Source organism: Giraffa tippelskirchi, chromosome 9 (genome assembly GCF_054371585.1).
Source record: "Giraffa tippelskirchi isolate mGirTip1 chromosome 9, T2T-mGirTip1v1.2.pri, whole genome shotgun sequence".
Classification (NCBI taxonomy): Eukaryota; Metazoa; Chordata; class Mammalia; order Artiodactyla; family Giraffidae; genus Giraffa; species Giraffa tippelskirchi.
Window position 1 is genome coordinate 35,030,302 of NC_137283.1, and position 15,127 is coordinate 35,045,428.

The 15,127-nt window shown below is 41.7% G+C and overlaps 1 protein-coding gene across 2 annotated transcripts in view; it reads right to left on the reverse strand.

The window, feature by feature from the left end:
- Window positions 1-218: 218 nt before the first annotated feature.
- The window catches only part of LOC145519792 (uncharacterized), a 256,509-nt gene continuing 241,600 nt past the window's right edge, over window positions 219-15,127 (reverse strand). For both annotated transcript variants that reach the window (XR_014063919.1, XM_081524544.1), the window contains one exon: window positions 219-549. The gene's annotated coding sequence lies outside the window, so the exon portion shown is untranslated. The remainder of the gene's footprint in view (window positions 550-15,127) is intronic.

A 15,127-nucleotide genomic window follows, 5' to 3' on the forward strand; every position in this document is an offset into this window, starting at 1 on the left:
CTGGAGATCCTCAAATACACATTTTGGGTGCTTAGTAAGTGATGAGGATAAAAAGAGCCTAAGAAAGTAAGATGACTGTTAAAAGGATTTCATTCAGGAGATAAGAGCTGTAAAATCATGAAAATTCTAATATTTGATGCTGGCATATTTCCTACCAGGCTTACTCCTCATGCAGTCATTCTTCTTCAGCATCATAGGTAACAGAACAAACCCATATAGTTGAAAAATATGTGTATTTCAACCACTGAGAAATAATTCACTTTACATACCATGCAAATAAACCTTATATTACACAGTAGTTATAATATATTGATATTGGGCACTTACCCTGTCCTTGATTGTGCTATGAACATGAGCGGCATTATATTATGTGCTTATCTATAGTCCTTTGACATACATACTGCTATCTTCCACAAGTCACAGATGACAAAGTTGAGGTTTAGATTAATTTCAAAAATTTGAAGCTTGATATTTCTGACTCCAAAGCCCATGCATTTCCCCCTTATCACTGAGGTCTATAATCTTCCCAGTTGTGCGTAGTTTCATTGTCTGTAAAGGAAACAAAGTAGTTAGTTTTAAAACCTCAATGATTTTCTTCATATGTATCTCATTTATTCAGTTCAGACTTTATATACAAGGTTTGCTTTAAGCAGAACACACCTGGGGTTACTCACAAATTATGAACATGACTGTGTGTAGCAAACTGATTACACATCATCATCACATTTCATAAATGGTGACTATAAGGATGAATGATCATTTGAATAAAAATATTTTGTCCTGTACATATTACTATGCAAATATCAACATTATCATTTCCAATAACTGTTCTTTTCTAATGTTCTTAGCCACCAAATCATTTCACAATGTTTTCTGGAATTTAATTCATCACTATCAGGTCATTACCAGCTCTGTGTGAATTTTTGAGCACATAATATGTCCACAGTAATGACTAGCTCTCTAATGGTTTTTCAAGTGTGGATCACCTCCTTTTTGGTTAGGTGAACAATGCTTTTGTAAATTAGTTGACATGAATAAATGGATGTATTACTTCTCAGCAGTATAGCCTTAGTTACAAAATCTATTGTCTACCATAAAAGGAAACTTCAGGCTACCATGAGTGGAGATCAGAGATTCCAAATAAATAAAACCCACAGCTGCCTTATCAAGTCAAATGTTTACAAAAATGCGGTCTAAAACCACGGAGGCTATATACATTACCTAATTAAATACATATGTGACAGATTCAGTAATGCAGAGTAATAGATGTTTAAACTTTTCACAAAGAAACAAGTCAACTGTGATCATTAGTTTATTTCCAAGTCAAGGACAAGTGTTGAAATCCCTTTGTATCTGTTCTCAATGTAAAAAAAAAAAAAAAAAGCCGTTCTGTTCCATTCTAAATATGTGGTTATCATAGATACTTGGCATGGTCTAGGAATATGGTATCCTAATTAATCTAAGCTTAAGTTTCTATAGATACCATTCATGTCAGTGGTTGAAAGCAATACAACACTGAGAAAAATAAAAGGTTTCTTGAGGATTCTGGTTTTGGTTACGATGGAGTAAGCACACTGTACCTTGTTTCTCCCACTGAAGGCAAACAAAATCCCAGGACAAGATGCACAGAACTACTATCTGCAGTCTTAGGAAAGTAAGTGGTAGCAGACAGATTGAGAAATGAAGCCAGAATGCTAAGTAAAAATGAGACCATGAGTTCCCTGGGGACTTCCCTCCCAGGTCTCCTAGCCTGGGCTCAAGGGTGACATAAATCCTGACATAGCACATGGGTGCAGACAGACCCCTGTTTCTTTTTCCATGGAGTGTGAAGTGACCCCCTCAGGGTCAGAGAGAGTGAGGACAATCCCCTGCACATATTCTGTTTTTCCTTCCTCTCTTACTGCAGCCCACAGGCAAGTTTCAGACCTGGAAGCTGAGAGCATGGTCACAGGTAACAGAAGCCGACTTTAGGCAGGTGCCTAAAACCCTGGGTGAGGAGAAGCCTAATTTCTTACCAGAGGAACTATGGCTTGAGGAGCTGGGGGAGGAACAAATGTGAATTTCATTTTTACTCCATGTGCCTATTGGTTTCAGAGGTGGACCCAGCTATAGGACCCTAAGAGCCAGAATATTCAGTATAAACACTACATTTTATCTCACCTCATCCAGCCAAAATATTATCATTCCAATCTATAATCAATATAAAAAAATGTTCATGAAATATTTTACTTTTGAGGGGGTATTAAGTGGTCAAATCTTCCCTGGTGTTTCGGTGGTAAAGAATCTGGTTGCCAATGTAGGAGACCCAGGTTCAATCCCTGGGTCAGGAAGATCCCCTGGAAGAGGGAATGGCAACTCACTCTGGTATTCTTGCCTGGAGAATTCCATGGACAGAGGAGCCTGGCAGGCTAGAGTCCATATGGTCACACAGGGTCAGACACGACTTAGAGACTAAACCACCACCACCAAGTAGTCAAAATCTCCTTGCTCCATGTGACTATAGGAAATGTGGCTAGTCCAAACAGAAATGTACAATTAGTGTAAAATACATGTCAGACTTCAAAATATATTCTTACACTCAAGTTCACCTCTTTTCTTTACTCTCTGTAATATGACTACTAGAAAATGGAAAATTATGTGTCTGAATCACATTTGTGTTGGATAGCACTGCTGCAGATGCTCAATTTCTATTGTAAAGTGAAAGGAAGGATGGATACATGCTGGAGTCCTCCAGGACTGTTGCATGGAGAATGCAGGCCTGGGAGTTGGTTAGAATTGGAACAGGTAGAGGCCCCAGAGGTATGCTTCCTAGGGAAGTAAGAAGCGATAGTGGCTTGTGTGGGGAAATCAGGAGATCAGAGGGAAGAGGAGACTCCTAAGGTCTCCAGTGAGTAGCTACCAAAACTTGCTTCCTAAATGCTTCTGAGACTGGCTGAAGTCTTCTGAGCCTGGGAGGTCTGCCCCAGGGCAGGACCCTGACACCAGAGGCTTCCTACTACAAAGGGGCAAGCCCAGGAGCCACATGACAGCATCTGCAGTGCTAACAGATGGTCCTCGGCTAAGGAACATGTGCACACTGGCATAACACAGAGACTCCTGAGATAGAATCTCGTGTTGTTCCAGGAGCAATCAGGTCTGAGCATCCACATTTTCTCACTAGGAAACTATGTCCTTTTGGCTTGATGGAGGAAAAGCTGTTTTGGGTGGCTGCCTTTTTCTCCTCAATTACGCTATGTTGTGTGTTGAAAAATAATAACTCTGGCTTATGTTTATGAAAGGCTTGCCCTATGCCTGGGATCTTACTGGGTGCTTTATGTGCATTATCTCATTTGCTTCTAATGACCCTGTTCTATAGGTATTTTTAATCAGTCCACTTTACACTGAGGTAGGAACAGCTCAGGGAAGTAAAGAAACATATTCATAGTCAAATAGTTTTAAAGGAGGTAGAGGAAAATGGGGATCCAGTGTTGTCTGCCTCCTAACAAGCCCAAGGTTCTCTGCCTTAGCAAGGCTGCTGTGAACCCACCAGTGGGTTGGTTTCTCAGCTGCTCTTCAGTCTTGAATGCCCAGTCTAAGCTTAAACAGCTATGGGGGAAAAAAATCCGTTCTTTTTCCAGCCTGCTGGAATTCAGCATCTGCTTGATTCTCTTGTGCACTTCACACATGAAGGTGAGCTCTCAGCGCATTGGTTATTTCACAGATTTGAGCCTGGCAAGGAGATCTGTGCCATTCCTCTGCTTCTAGGCAATTGAGTCTTGTTCTATGGCTAAGGACACTTCTTTGGCACAGGGCAAATTTCTGATCATGATGCATCTCTGTTCAGGAGCCCTCAGAGATGTCCCCTTTGGGCTTGTGTGCTCTGCTCCTCACTCTGAACTCATTCTCAGCCTTGAAGGCTTTGGGGATCTGGAAGAATCCCAGCCTCTTCCTAAGCTTTGCACAGTGCAAAGCACTGAATCTGTGCTTGACCAACTTGTTTCTCCGGCCACATGCACCTACCTCTACCATCATTGGTGTTATTTAGTCACAAAGTCATGTCCAACTCTTACAACCATAAAAATGTATTAAACTGTCCCAGCATCTTAAATCAAGTCTCCTGGATGTAAAGTTAAAGAAGGATGCTAGGCAAGGTAGTGTAGGAAGGACACACCAGCAGTAAATATTTCTAGGGAGGCCAGAGAAGAGTCATGAATTCATGGTATGTCACAGCCTAGAATCAGAAGCCAAGGGAATTCAAGTGCGGGAACAACCTCCATAGAGTTAGGGTTAGAGTGCTTCTGGAAGTCTTCCTGGAAGGGCTTGATTGTGGATTTCCTAATTGGGTGTTTTTCAAACTGTGGGTCATGAAATGACCCATGTGGGTCAGGAAATCACTTTGGTGAGTCATGACCAGATTTTTTTTTTTTTTTAATGAAAATAGAATGAAATCAAATTGAAAATAGCAGAGTGTATTACTGGCTCACAGCATATAACATATTCTTTCTGAGGACTGGGATCCCAAAAAGTTTCAAAACATTGTGCTATCCTCTGGCTTAAGAGAGGTTGTTCTATGCTTGCAATTCTAAATCCACTAGTCACTATTGAAGATGATCTTCTACTCTGCTAGGGATGGAGATGTGGTACAACTTTCCTGTCCTCAAAGAAACAACCCTCATCTTTCTGTTGTGTCTGTTCCTATGTGAGATACAAGCTATTCTATATGTAGTCCAGGCTCCAAAGTCAGGCAACTGAAACACATGATCAGCATTTAATTCTCACTTAATCTCCTTCTAACCTTGTTATAACCCAGCAAGGTCGGGCTCATCATTTCCTCTGTACTGATAAGAAAACTCAGGGTCACGATGAAGGTATTACTAATCACTTGCCAGGAAGTAGCTGAGCTGGATCTGAACCCACTCTGATTTGACTCAGGTGCTAGTCTAAAACCACTATGCCACCAGCAAATAGTCTTTTTTTTAACTTGGAGTTTTTGTCGTGGAATTATATATTCAACTTAACCAGAGCATAGGCAGTCCATCTCCATTTTGGGCTCTCCACAGTGAATCCTTAACTTTGTGCCAGATTTTTCTCCCAACATTTTATCGTGGTAAAGTGTATATAACATAAAATTTGTCATTTTAATCACTTTTAGGTATAATGGTCAGTGGTATTAAAAACACTCATAATGTTGTGCTCACATCACCACCATCCATCTCCAGAACTCGTTTCCATCTCAGTAACCTGAGTGAAAAATAGTCCCCATTTCTGTATCTCCCAGCCTCCAGAAACCATCATTCTACTTTCTCATTTCTATGGCTCTGACTGCCCTAAGTTCTTCATGTAAGGAGAATCATACAGTATTTGCCCTTTTTGTGACTGGCTTATTTCACTTAGATTAATGTCCTCAAGTTTCACCATGTTGTAGCATGTGTCAGAATTTCCTTCCTTCTTAAGGCTGAATAATGATCAATTGTATGAATATACTGTATTTGGTTTGTCCACTCATCTATCAATGAATACTTGAGTTGTTTCCATGTCTTAACTATTGTGAATAATGCTGTTGTGAACATGGGTGTACCCATCTCTTTGAGACCCTGCTTTCAATACTTTGGGGAATATAAGCAGAAGCAGGACTGCTGAATCATACGGTAATTCTGTTTTGTTTTGTTTTTTTTCCCAGTAACTCTGTCATTTTATTTTCTACTGACTGTGCAAAGGTTTCCAGTTTCTCCATTTCTTCACCAATACATTACTTTTAAAATTTTTTGATAGTAGCCATCCTTATGGATTTGAGGTGGCATATTGGAGTTTTGATTTGTATTTCCCTAATGATTAGTGATATTGAACATCTTTTCATGTATTTATTGGTTATTTGCACATCTTCTTTGGAAAAATGCCTACTCAAATCTTTTGCTCTACTTTAAGTCAAGATTTTGTTTGTCATGTGTGGTTCAGTTTTAGGAGTTCTATATAGATCCTGCACATTAATCCCTTATCATATATATGATTTGCTAATATTTCCTCCCATTCTATGGGTTGCCTTTTTATCCTGTTGGCAATGTCTTTTGGCATACAAAATCATCTACTCTTCATGAATTCCAGTTTATTTTTTCAGTTGCTACCTTTACTTTACATGTTATATGGAATAAATCATTGCCAAATCTAATACCATGATGCTTTTGTCCTATGTTTTCTTGTCAGATTTTTATAGTTTTAGGTCTTTGATCCATTTTTGAGGTTTTTTTTTTTTTTTGTAATGTGGTATTAAGTAAGGGTCCAATTTCATTCTCTTGGTTGTGGACACTCAGTTTTGCCAGAACCACTTGTTTAGAAGACTGTCCTTTCTCTACTGAATGATCTTAGTACCCTTATTTGAAAAAAATGCAAATAGTTTTTAAGCTAAGTTTGTAATGCTGTAGTATGAGTTTGTAAATGTCATTAGCATTACTCAGTAAGACTGAATTACCTTCTGTTATCTATCTTTGTAGGTTTTTAAATCCCCATGTTATTTTTTAGAAGAACATAGCTCTGCATTTCCTAGTTTCAGATCTGAAGTGTTGTTTTCTCATCTCAGTCCCATCTCTTGAATATATCATCCACCTCTCTCCACACTGTCATCACACAGTCCATGCCACCACTGTTTCTCGCCAGACAACCTGTAATAGCTTCCCAGCTGGTCTTGTCAGTCTAGTCTCTTTCTATTTTCTTTGAAATGCAGATTCCATCAATTCACTGCTCATGATATTTCAATGGCTTCTCTTTGCTCTTAGAATAAGCACCGCATTTGTTAGGGTGGCTGCCTGTCACCATGGTTCTGACCATCCTCTCCTCTTTAGCTTTATTTTGTACCATATTTTGCTCTTATCATCAAACAGGTCTTCTTTCAGTTCCCTCCTTCCCTAAGTACCTTGCACATGCAGTTTCTCTGCCAGCATCACTCTCCAGATCGCTCCCCTGTTCCTGATATCTAAAGAACCCCTGTCCTTCCATCAGATCGCCACTGATTTCATTAGCTCCCAATGGAAAATTTCCCTGTCCTCCTTGCAGACAAATAACATTATAGGATCTCAAAGCACCCTGAGTCTTTACTTCATAATACTCTTCCTTGTAATTTTATGTTTATGGATGCAAATTCCCTGGTGGGGGTTTCCATGCACCATAAGGGAAAGAATTGTGCCTTTTGCCCCCAGGACCTTGCACAATGTCCAGCTCATAGAAAGTAAGACACTCAGCATTCAACTTATCTGACCTCTCTATAAGCAGGTGAGCTTATTTGACCAATTGTCTCAGCTCAGAGGGAGGTAGTCAAGGGCAGATCTCCGAGGGATTAAAGAGTCAGGTTAGCAGTAAGAAGAGCCTTCTGAGTGTAAATGTTGATGTCTCAGAGCCCTGGTGTTTATGGTTTCTCCTTTATTTGGTCTAGACATAAGACATTCCTCCATCTCCTTTGGGTACTGCTGTGTCCTTGTTTAGGAGTTTAATTAAACCTGCTCCTAACATACTGGGGGGAGGAGTGGTGTCTGGTTTATGGCTTTGAGGGAAATGTTAACTGTGCATAGCTTTGCAGCCACAGGATTTACTGTGTGTGTAATTCTCAGATGGATTTGCATGGGCCTCCATTAGCCCAGTCCCAACTTCAAACTGTCTCCTTGGCTATCTGTCTCCCAAAGGATCTAAGGGTAGAAAGTAGAAAACAAACAAACAGAGATAAGACTTCTCCATGAGCAATGACATCTTTTCCAGGCAAGCCTCTTACCCTAGCAACCACTGGGGCATATTGCTGCTGCTGCTGCTAAGTCGCTTCAATCGTGTCCGACTCTGTGTGACCCCATAGACAGCAGCCCACCAGGCTCCCCTGTCCCTGGGATTCTCCAGGCAAGAACACTGGAGTGGGTTGCCATTTCCTTCTCCAATGCATGAAAGTGAAAAGTGAAAGTGAAGGCGCTCAGTCGTGTCCACCTCTTAGCAACCCTATGGACTGCAGCCTATCAGGCTCCTCCGTCCATGGAATTTTCCAGGCAAGAGTACTGGAGTGGGCTGCCATTGCCTTCTCTGAGGGATACTATTAATAATAATGAAAATAGTAGTAATAATCACAATAATTATTATGTTATTTTAGCACTTATTGGGAGAAGGCACTGGTGACCTACTCCAGTACTCTTGCCTGGAAAATCACATGGACGGAGGAGCCTGGTAGGCTGCAGTCCATGGGGTCGCTAAGAGTCAGACACGACTGAGCAACTTCACTTTCACTTTCATGCATTGGAGAAGAAAATGGCAAGCCACTCCAGTATTCTTGCCTGGAGAATCCCAGGGACGGAGGAGCCTGGTGGGCTGCCATCTATGGAATCGCACAGAGTCGGACACGACTGAAGTGACTTAGCAGCAGCAGCACTTATTGAGCTTTTGTTATGTGCTAAGTGCTTTGCCTGCATTATCTAACTTAATATTCCCAACCACCCAAGGAGGGACTCCACTCCATTTTACCCAGGAGTAAACTAAAGTTTGGAGAAATGAAGGTCTTTCCTCAGGACCACATATGAAGCAACAGGTGGTGAAGGGATTCAAAACTGGGTGGATGATCTTCCAGTCCCATTGCTCTTGACCACTGTTTTATCTTCGCTTTTTCATTACTTAGTCATCTCTTTAGTAAATCTTTTCTTTTTAGGCATTTATTGTATGATGGACACTAGGGGTTCAAGGCAAGATAAGTTATAGATGATCCAGCCCCTGGAGAAGTTCAGCACCCGGGGTGGGAGAGAGGGGAGGTACATAGCATCCTCCTCCCTTCCTTGCTGACACTAATGAAACACTTACTGGGAACCAGCTCTGAGCTAAGCCCTGCACCTGTGATAGTCTCAGAATTCTCCCCGGGTAGGTACTGTTATCATTCCCTTTCTACAGATAAGAAGATGAAGGCCCAAGAGAAAGTACGTTGCCCAAGGGCTCACCAAGAGAAAGCGACTGGCTGGGACATAACTTCAGGTTTATTTGGCTTTGTCAAATGTCTGTGCCTGTCCCTACAATACTGAATTACAGAAATGTGGAGAATGCACATGCAAGGGAAGCTGCAGTATGCTTTGAGAGTTCAGGGTAGGATGTGCTTAATTAGGTCTAGAGAGGCCAGAGGAGACTTCCTGAAGAATACTAAATCTAGAGAGGAAGAAAATGTAGATTGTTTGGGGTAGCTGTCCTTTCTGCCTTCCTGATTAAATACATTCCTCATCTGGCAATGAGTGAGATTGGAAGGGAAGTGAAAGCCAACAGGGAGCCACTCCTAGAAGGCATATTTGTGTTCAACATATAGAACTTTCTGATAATTATTCCAGACTAAGAGTAAGATTGATTGTTTGAGAAGTGGTGAGTCCCCCATTATGGAGGTTTGAAGATGGCCAGGGTCTACATGCGGAGATTCAGGTACTAGATTAACAGTTAGATGAAGTCAAGGATACCCAAGTTGGTTGTGCATAAGAATTGACGGGTGATTTGGTGAAATACCAGTCCTTGGGTCTTCCCTCTGGATACTCTGATTCAGTGGGTCAGGACAGGGTCCCAGGCTTCAGCATTTTAAACAAACTCCCCAGGTGATGTTGAAGGACCTGGTCATGGTGAAAGCACACTCCCCCAAGTGGGCTCGGTGGCCTTTAAAGTCATCTGACACTGAGGTTCTCTAAGCAGTGTTTCCTAGCATGTATCTCACAGACTATTCAGTCTGTAATAGGAGTTGACAAACATTTTCTTTCAAACAACAGATAGTGAAGGATTTCGACCTTTTAGGCCATAGGGTATCTGTCACTACTCAAATTACTGTGTAGTGTAAAAGCAGCCATAATATATAAATGAATGTGTGCGACTGTGTTCTCATAAAATTTTATTTACAAAAATATGCAATAGGCCAGATTTGGCCTGTGGGCTGTAGTTTGCTGACCCTTGACCTACAAAAATTAGTGCTATATAAAAATGAGTTTGTGAAAATATACAATCTATATGCCCTTCATGAGAAATCTTGGTGCCTGGTAGCATCTTAAAAGTTCTGAGAAGGCCTGAGAAGTAAAGAGACTTGTTTAGTTTTGGTTGACTCAGAATTTCTCAAATTCATTTTACCAAAGAACCTCCTTACTATATATAACACTCCCATCCTCTTAGAACTGGTGTTTCAGAGAACACACTTTGAGAACCATTCATTCACATCTTACAAGTAGACAAGATACAATTTGGATAGACTGTCCTCTGAGAGGTTAGGAAGAAATTTTCCCTAGAATGTGTGCTTCACCCAGATCACTGTTGTCTAAATTTAATCCATGTAAGGCAGTGTCCTTGACTTAGGGTGCCGTACACAGATTAAAATGTACGTGAGTTTATCGGTTCCTTCCTCAGAAGGTGGTTTTTGAAAACAAGTGATGGAGGAGAAGACATGGAGTTATTTGGACAAAGTCAAAGAAAAGACATCTTGGAAAGGAAGAAGGAGCAGATGGGGAATCAATAATTATAGTAAGAAGGATTAAATACTTGCTGTATACCTACCACTATACTGAGGCCTTTATCTAGATCTGTGGTTCTCACAGAAGCAATTTTGCCTCCCATGGGACCTTTGGCAATGGAGACATTTCTGATTGTTAGGTCTGCGGGTATGGGGTATTGTACTAGCATCTGCTGGGGGGCCAGGGATGCTGCTAAATATCCCACAATGCACAAGACAGCCTCACCTGCACCCCCAGCAAGGAATTATGCAGCCCCAGATTTTCATACTGCCTCTTTTGAGAAGCTCTGATCTAGATTATCTCATTTCTTATCTAACTTTGTGAGGTAGTGGTATTATTTGTACTTTTAAGAAATGAGGACACCGAGGTAAAGACGTTCTCTAGTTAACAACAGTGTATGCCCACTCTTAAAAGCTTACATTCAGTTGACTGTGGCAAAAAGAGTTTTCACTTCCATGGCCACAGAGCCCATGACTTCAAGAGATCTTTCCATAGATCCTTCATGTCACCAACCCCTTTCCCTACCCCCATTCCCTTTCATTTGCTACTCTTGATACCTTAGTAACATTCAACTTTATTCATCCTCTGAAAATATATCTCTGACAACCACTGAAACACTCCTTATTTAAGTGTTAAATGGCCGGCCTGCCTGTTTATGTTCAGTTAGGTTTGTAACAACAGGCAAATTATTTTGACCTATTGGTTTTGGTTTCTGTAAACAGAAATGATAAGAGTGCATGCCCTTCCTACCTTGATTCTATTTGATTCAAACACCAGCTATTGAACTCTGTTTGGAACATTGGGGGATCCAAAGAATGCACAACCCCCCAGGGAGAGCATGCTGAGTGAATGGGATCTTTAAGGCAGAAGTAAGTTTTTTTTTTTTTTTTTTTTAATAAGCCTGCCCAGCTCCAGTTTTTCTAGCAGTCTGCAAGCATGCTGCAGAGTGTGTGAGTGGGCTGAAGAGGGTCTGGACAATATCATCAAAGGGCAGTTCTTACCATGATATTTGGTCTGGGGATAAGGAGGGCTTGAAGTGCTTGCATGGCAGCACATTACAATGTTGAAAGTTGAAAGTTCCTAAACAGAATTCTGGGGTGAACATGACATAAACTTGTGAGAAGACATTCTCAGGGCCCAGCACTATGAGTTATCCTCCTCTCTGGTAATGAAGAAACATGGATCCCTTGTGCTTTATTTTTATCACTTCTAAGTTGAACAATCAATTTCAGACAGTCCATGAATAAGGAGGTTGTTTCGGGGAAGATGGTACCCTATGGATTATCATTAAGCACTGAAACCAATACTCAGAAAATAAAAATAATGTAATGGTAGGAACATTCGAGATGGCACATCAGAGTGACAAGGTCTGACTATAGCAGAGTCGCAAACTTTGGGCCTAGAAGACTGGCTTTTCCTTTACTCTCTCTCTTATCTTCTGCTCCTCTCAGAGATGCTAGCTGTTTTGTCCTCTTTCCATTGTACTGACTCTGGCTTTTCAATTATTTCACAGTAAGAGAAGATACTTCTAGAATTGGAAATTGCAGAGATGCCACAATCATAATGAAATTTCTTTTCAGAATCTCAGATGCTCCTGGGTACTAGTGCCTGTTGAACACTGTGCCCTTGGCACTCACAAATACCAGGAGTTAAATAGTGTAATAAGAAATGTTCCATAAATGGTCATTCCTCATCTTCCCAACCATTAATAAAATAAATATTGTGATGTCAGTGTGGTTTGAGGACATCAAATTGGGGGAAGAACAAGGGACATGAGGGCACATGCCCAAGGAGACTCATGGAGGGTGACCAGCATGTGTGAAGGAAAAAGTGAGGTTGTTCGGTTATTTCATAGCAAAAGATATGTCATATGTTATGGATATTTGTAATAAGTCATATTTTCCTTCCAGTATTCTTGGGCTTCCCTTGTGGCTCAGCTGGTAAAGAATCCACTTGCAATGCAGGAGACCTGGATTTGATTCCTGGGTCAGGAAGATCCACTGGAGAAGGGATAGGCTACCTGCTCCAGTATTCTTGGGCTTCCCTTGTGGCTGGTAAAGAATAAAGAATCTGGTAAAGAATCTGCCTGCAATGTGGGAGACCTGGGTTCGATCCCTAGGTTGGGAAGATCCCCTAAAGAAGGGAAAGGCTACTCACTCCAGTATTCTGGCCTGGAGAAGTTCATAGTTCATGTATAGTTCATGGGGTTGCAAAGAGTTGGACACAACTAAGTGACTTTCACATTTTCCTTGACTACTAAATCCCATTCCTTTTTTGCTTCCCTTAAGCCCTTTCTTTATAGAGTTTATTGAACAGCAATAAGGGAAGTACAAAGACCTATAATTTGGAAGAGATAAAACTTGAGATCCATATCTTGGCTCTGCCTCTAATTACCTGAGTGGTTGTGGGCCAGTCAGACTTTATTTTGGGGGGCTGCAAAATCACTGCTGATGGTGATTGCAGCCATGAAATTAAAAGACGCTTACTCCTTGGAAGGAAGGTTATGACCAACCTAGATAGCATATTTAAAAGCAGAGACATTACTTTGCCAACAAAGGTCCGTCTAGTCAAGGCTATGGTTTTTCCAGTGGTCATGTATGGATGTGAGAGTTGGATGGTGAAGAAAGCTGAGCGCCGAAGAATGGATGCTTTTGAACTGTGGTGTTGGAGAAGACTCTTGAGAGTCCCTTGGACTGCAAGGAGATCCAAACAATCCATCGTAAAGGAGATCAGTCCTGGGTGTTCATTGGAAGGACTGATGTTGAAGCTGAAACTCCAATACTTTGGCCACCTGATGCAAAGAGTTAACTCATTGGAAAAGACCCTAATGCTGGGAAGGATTAGGGGCAGGAGGAGAAGGGGACGACAGAGGATGAGATGGTTGGATGGCATCACCGAGTCGATGGACATGGGTTTGGGTAAACTCCTGGAGCTGGTGATGGACAGGGAGGCCTGGCATGCTGCGATTCATGGAGTCGCAAAGAGTCGGACACGACTGAGCGACTGAACTGAACTGAACTGTGGGCCAGTAACTTAGTTCTTCTAGGTCTTAGTTTTCTTAACAGCTCAATAAGGGCTTCCATGATGGCTCAGCAGGTAAAGAATCCACATGCAGTGCACAAGATTCCGGAGATGCAGGTTTGATCCCTGGGTTGGGAAGATCCCCAGGTTGGGAAGATCCTGTGGAGAAGGAAATAGCAACCTGCTCCAGTATTCTTGCCTGGAAAATCCCATGGACAGAGGAGCCTGGTGGACTGCTGTCCATGGGGTTGCAAAAGAGTAGGACACCACAGCACGAAAACAAGCAAGGAAATGTTACTTATCTCATTGGATTCTTTTGTGAAATAAAGGAAATGATGTATGTTAAGTGCCTAGGATACACTAGGCACTCAAAAATGATAACTGTTATTCTCAGTCAAATAGAAATGAAATTATATCAATGCTCCAATGAAATAGCTCTGTTAAAATACTTAGCTGCTCCTCATGAAGAGCCACTCCTTGTACCTGGTAATGAACAGCAGACATAAGTCATTAGAATTTCAGTTTGCCATTTTTTTCTTGGTGGACCTCTGATCATTCAAAATTGGAAGATATAGTGCAAAAGGAAAAAAGAAAGACAGACCTCGGGAGTCCCACAGTAAATAGATTTATAAGAGTTTAAATTTGATTGTAAATAAATTATTGCTAAAAGAATTCTTGTAAACACAGGGTTAACAGTCCTTAGGAGGCTAGTTGATATGTTTCATGTTATCATTTCTTGGTTCCTTAAACTCAGTGACTCAAACTGGGCTGCCCTCTTAGCCTGGGAAATCCCTAAAGCGGAAACTGGGGGTGGAAAGGAGGGGAAAGAGCCCCTTTGTGCTTTTTCTCAAAATGAATCACCAGTGATTAGAGCCAATTCAATTTTGGATTCGTTCAACTAAGTCACCTTGAAAAGTGGAAGCACCTTTGCCTTTCCCTTTTCCTTTCTTTGTTCTCCAGCCAGCCACAACCCCCTGGGTCCACCACACGCCCTCACCTCTTACACAAAGACCTTCAGAATTGGGAAGTCTTAGCAGCCTCCCTGGGGAAGAGCCCTGTGTAATGCCCCTCCTCCTCCATTTCCACCCTCCAGTCTTTTCTGGCAGGTGCTGGTTGACTCAGTTTTCCTTCTGGGCAATTTTGGAGTTTTGCTTTTCCTCTCTTTCAGGAACCCTGTTGTTGTTCAGTCTCTCAGCCATGTCTGACTCTTTGCGACCCCATGGATTGCAGCACTCCAGGCTTTCCTGTCCTTCACCATCTCCTGGAGCTTGCTCAAATGTGTGTCCCATTGAGCTGGTGATGCCATCCAACCATGTCATCCTCTGCCGCCTCCTCCTCCTGCCTCATGAGTCGGCTCTTCGCATCAGGTGGCCAAAGTATTGGAACTTCAGCTTCAGCATCAGTCCTTCCAATGAATAATCAAGGTTGATTTCCTTTAGAAAAACCCAGTTAGCTAGCTCCTTATTCACTGAAGTTAGTAAATGTCTGGGTGGGTAAAACTACTCCTCGTGGTGAAGAGACTCTGAGAGCCCTTGGTTGATTGTGTTAAAGGCAGTGAAGGCTCTTTGCACATGCCTAAGCAGGCTCTCGTGCTGTCTAGAACACTCGGGACGATGACAGAAGCAAGCAAAGGCATCTGATGGGAT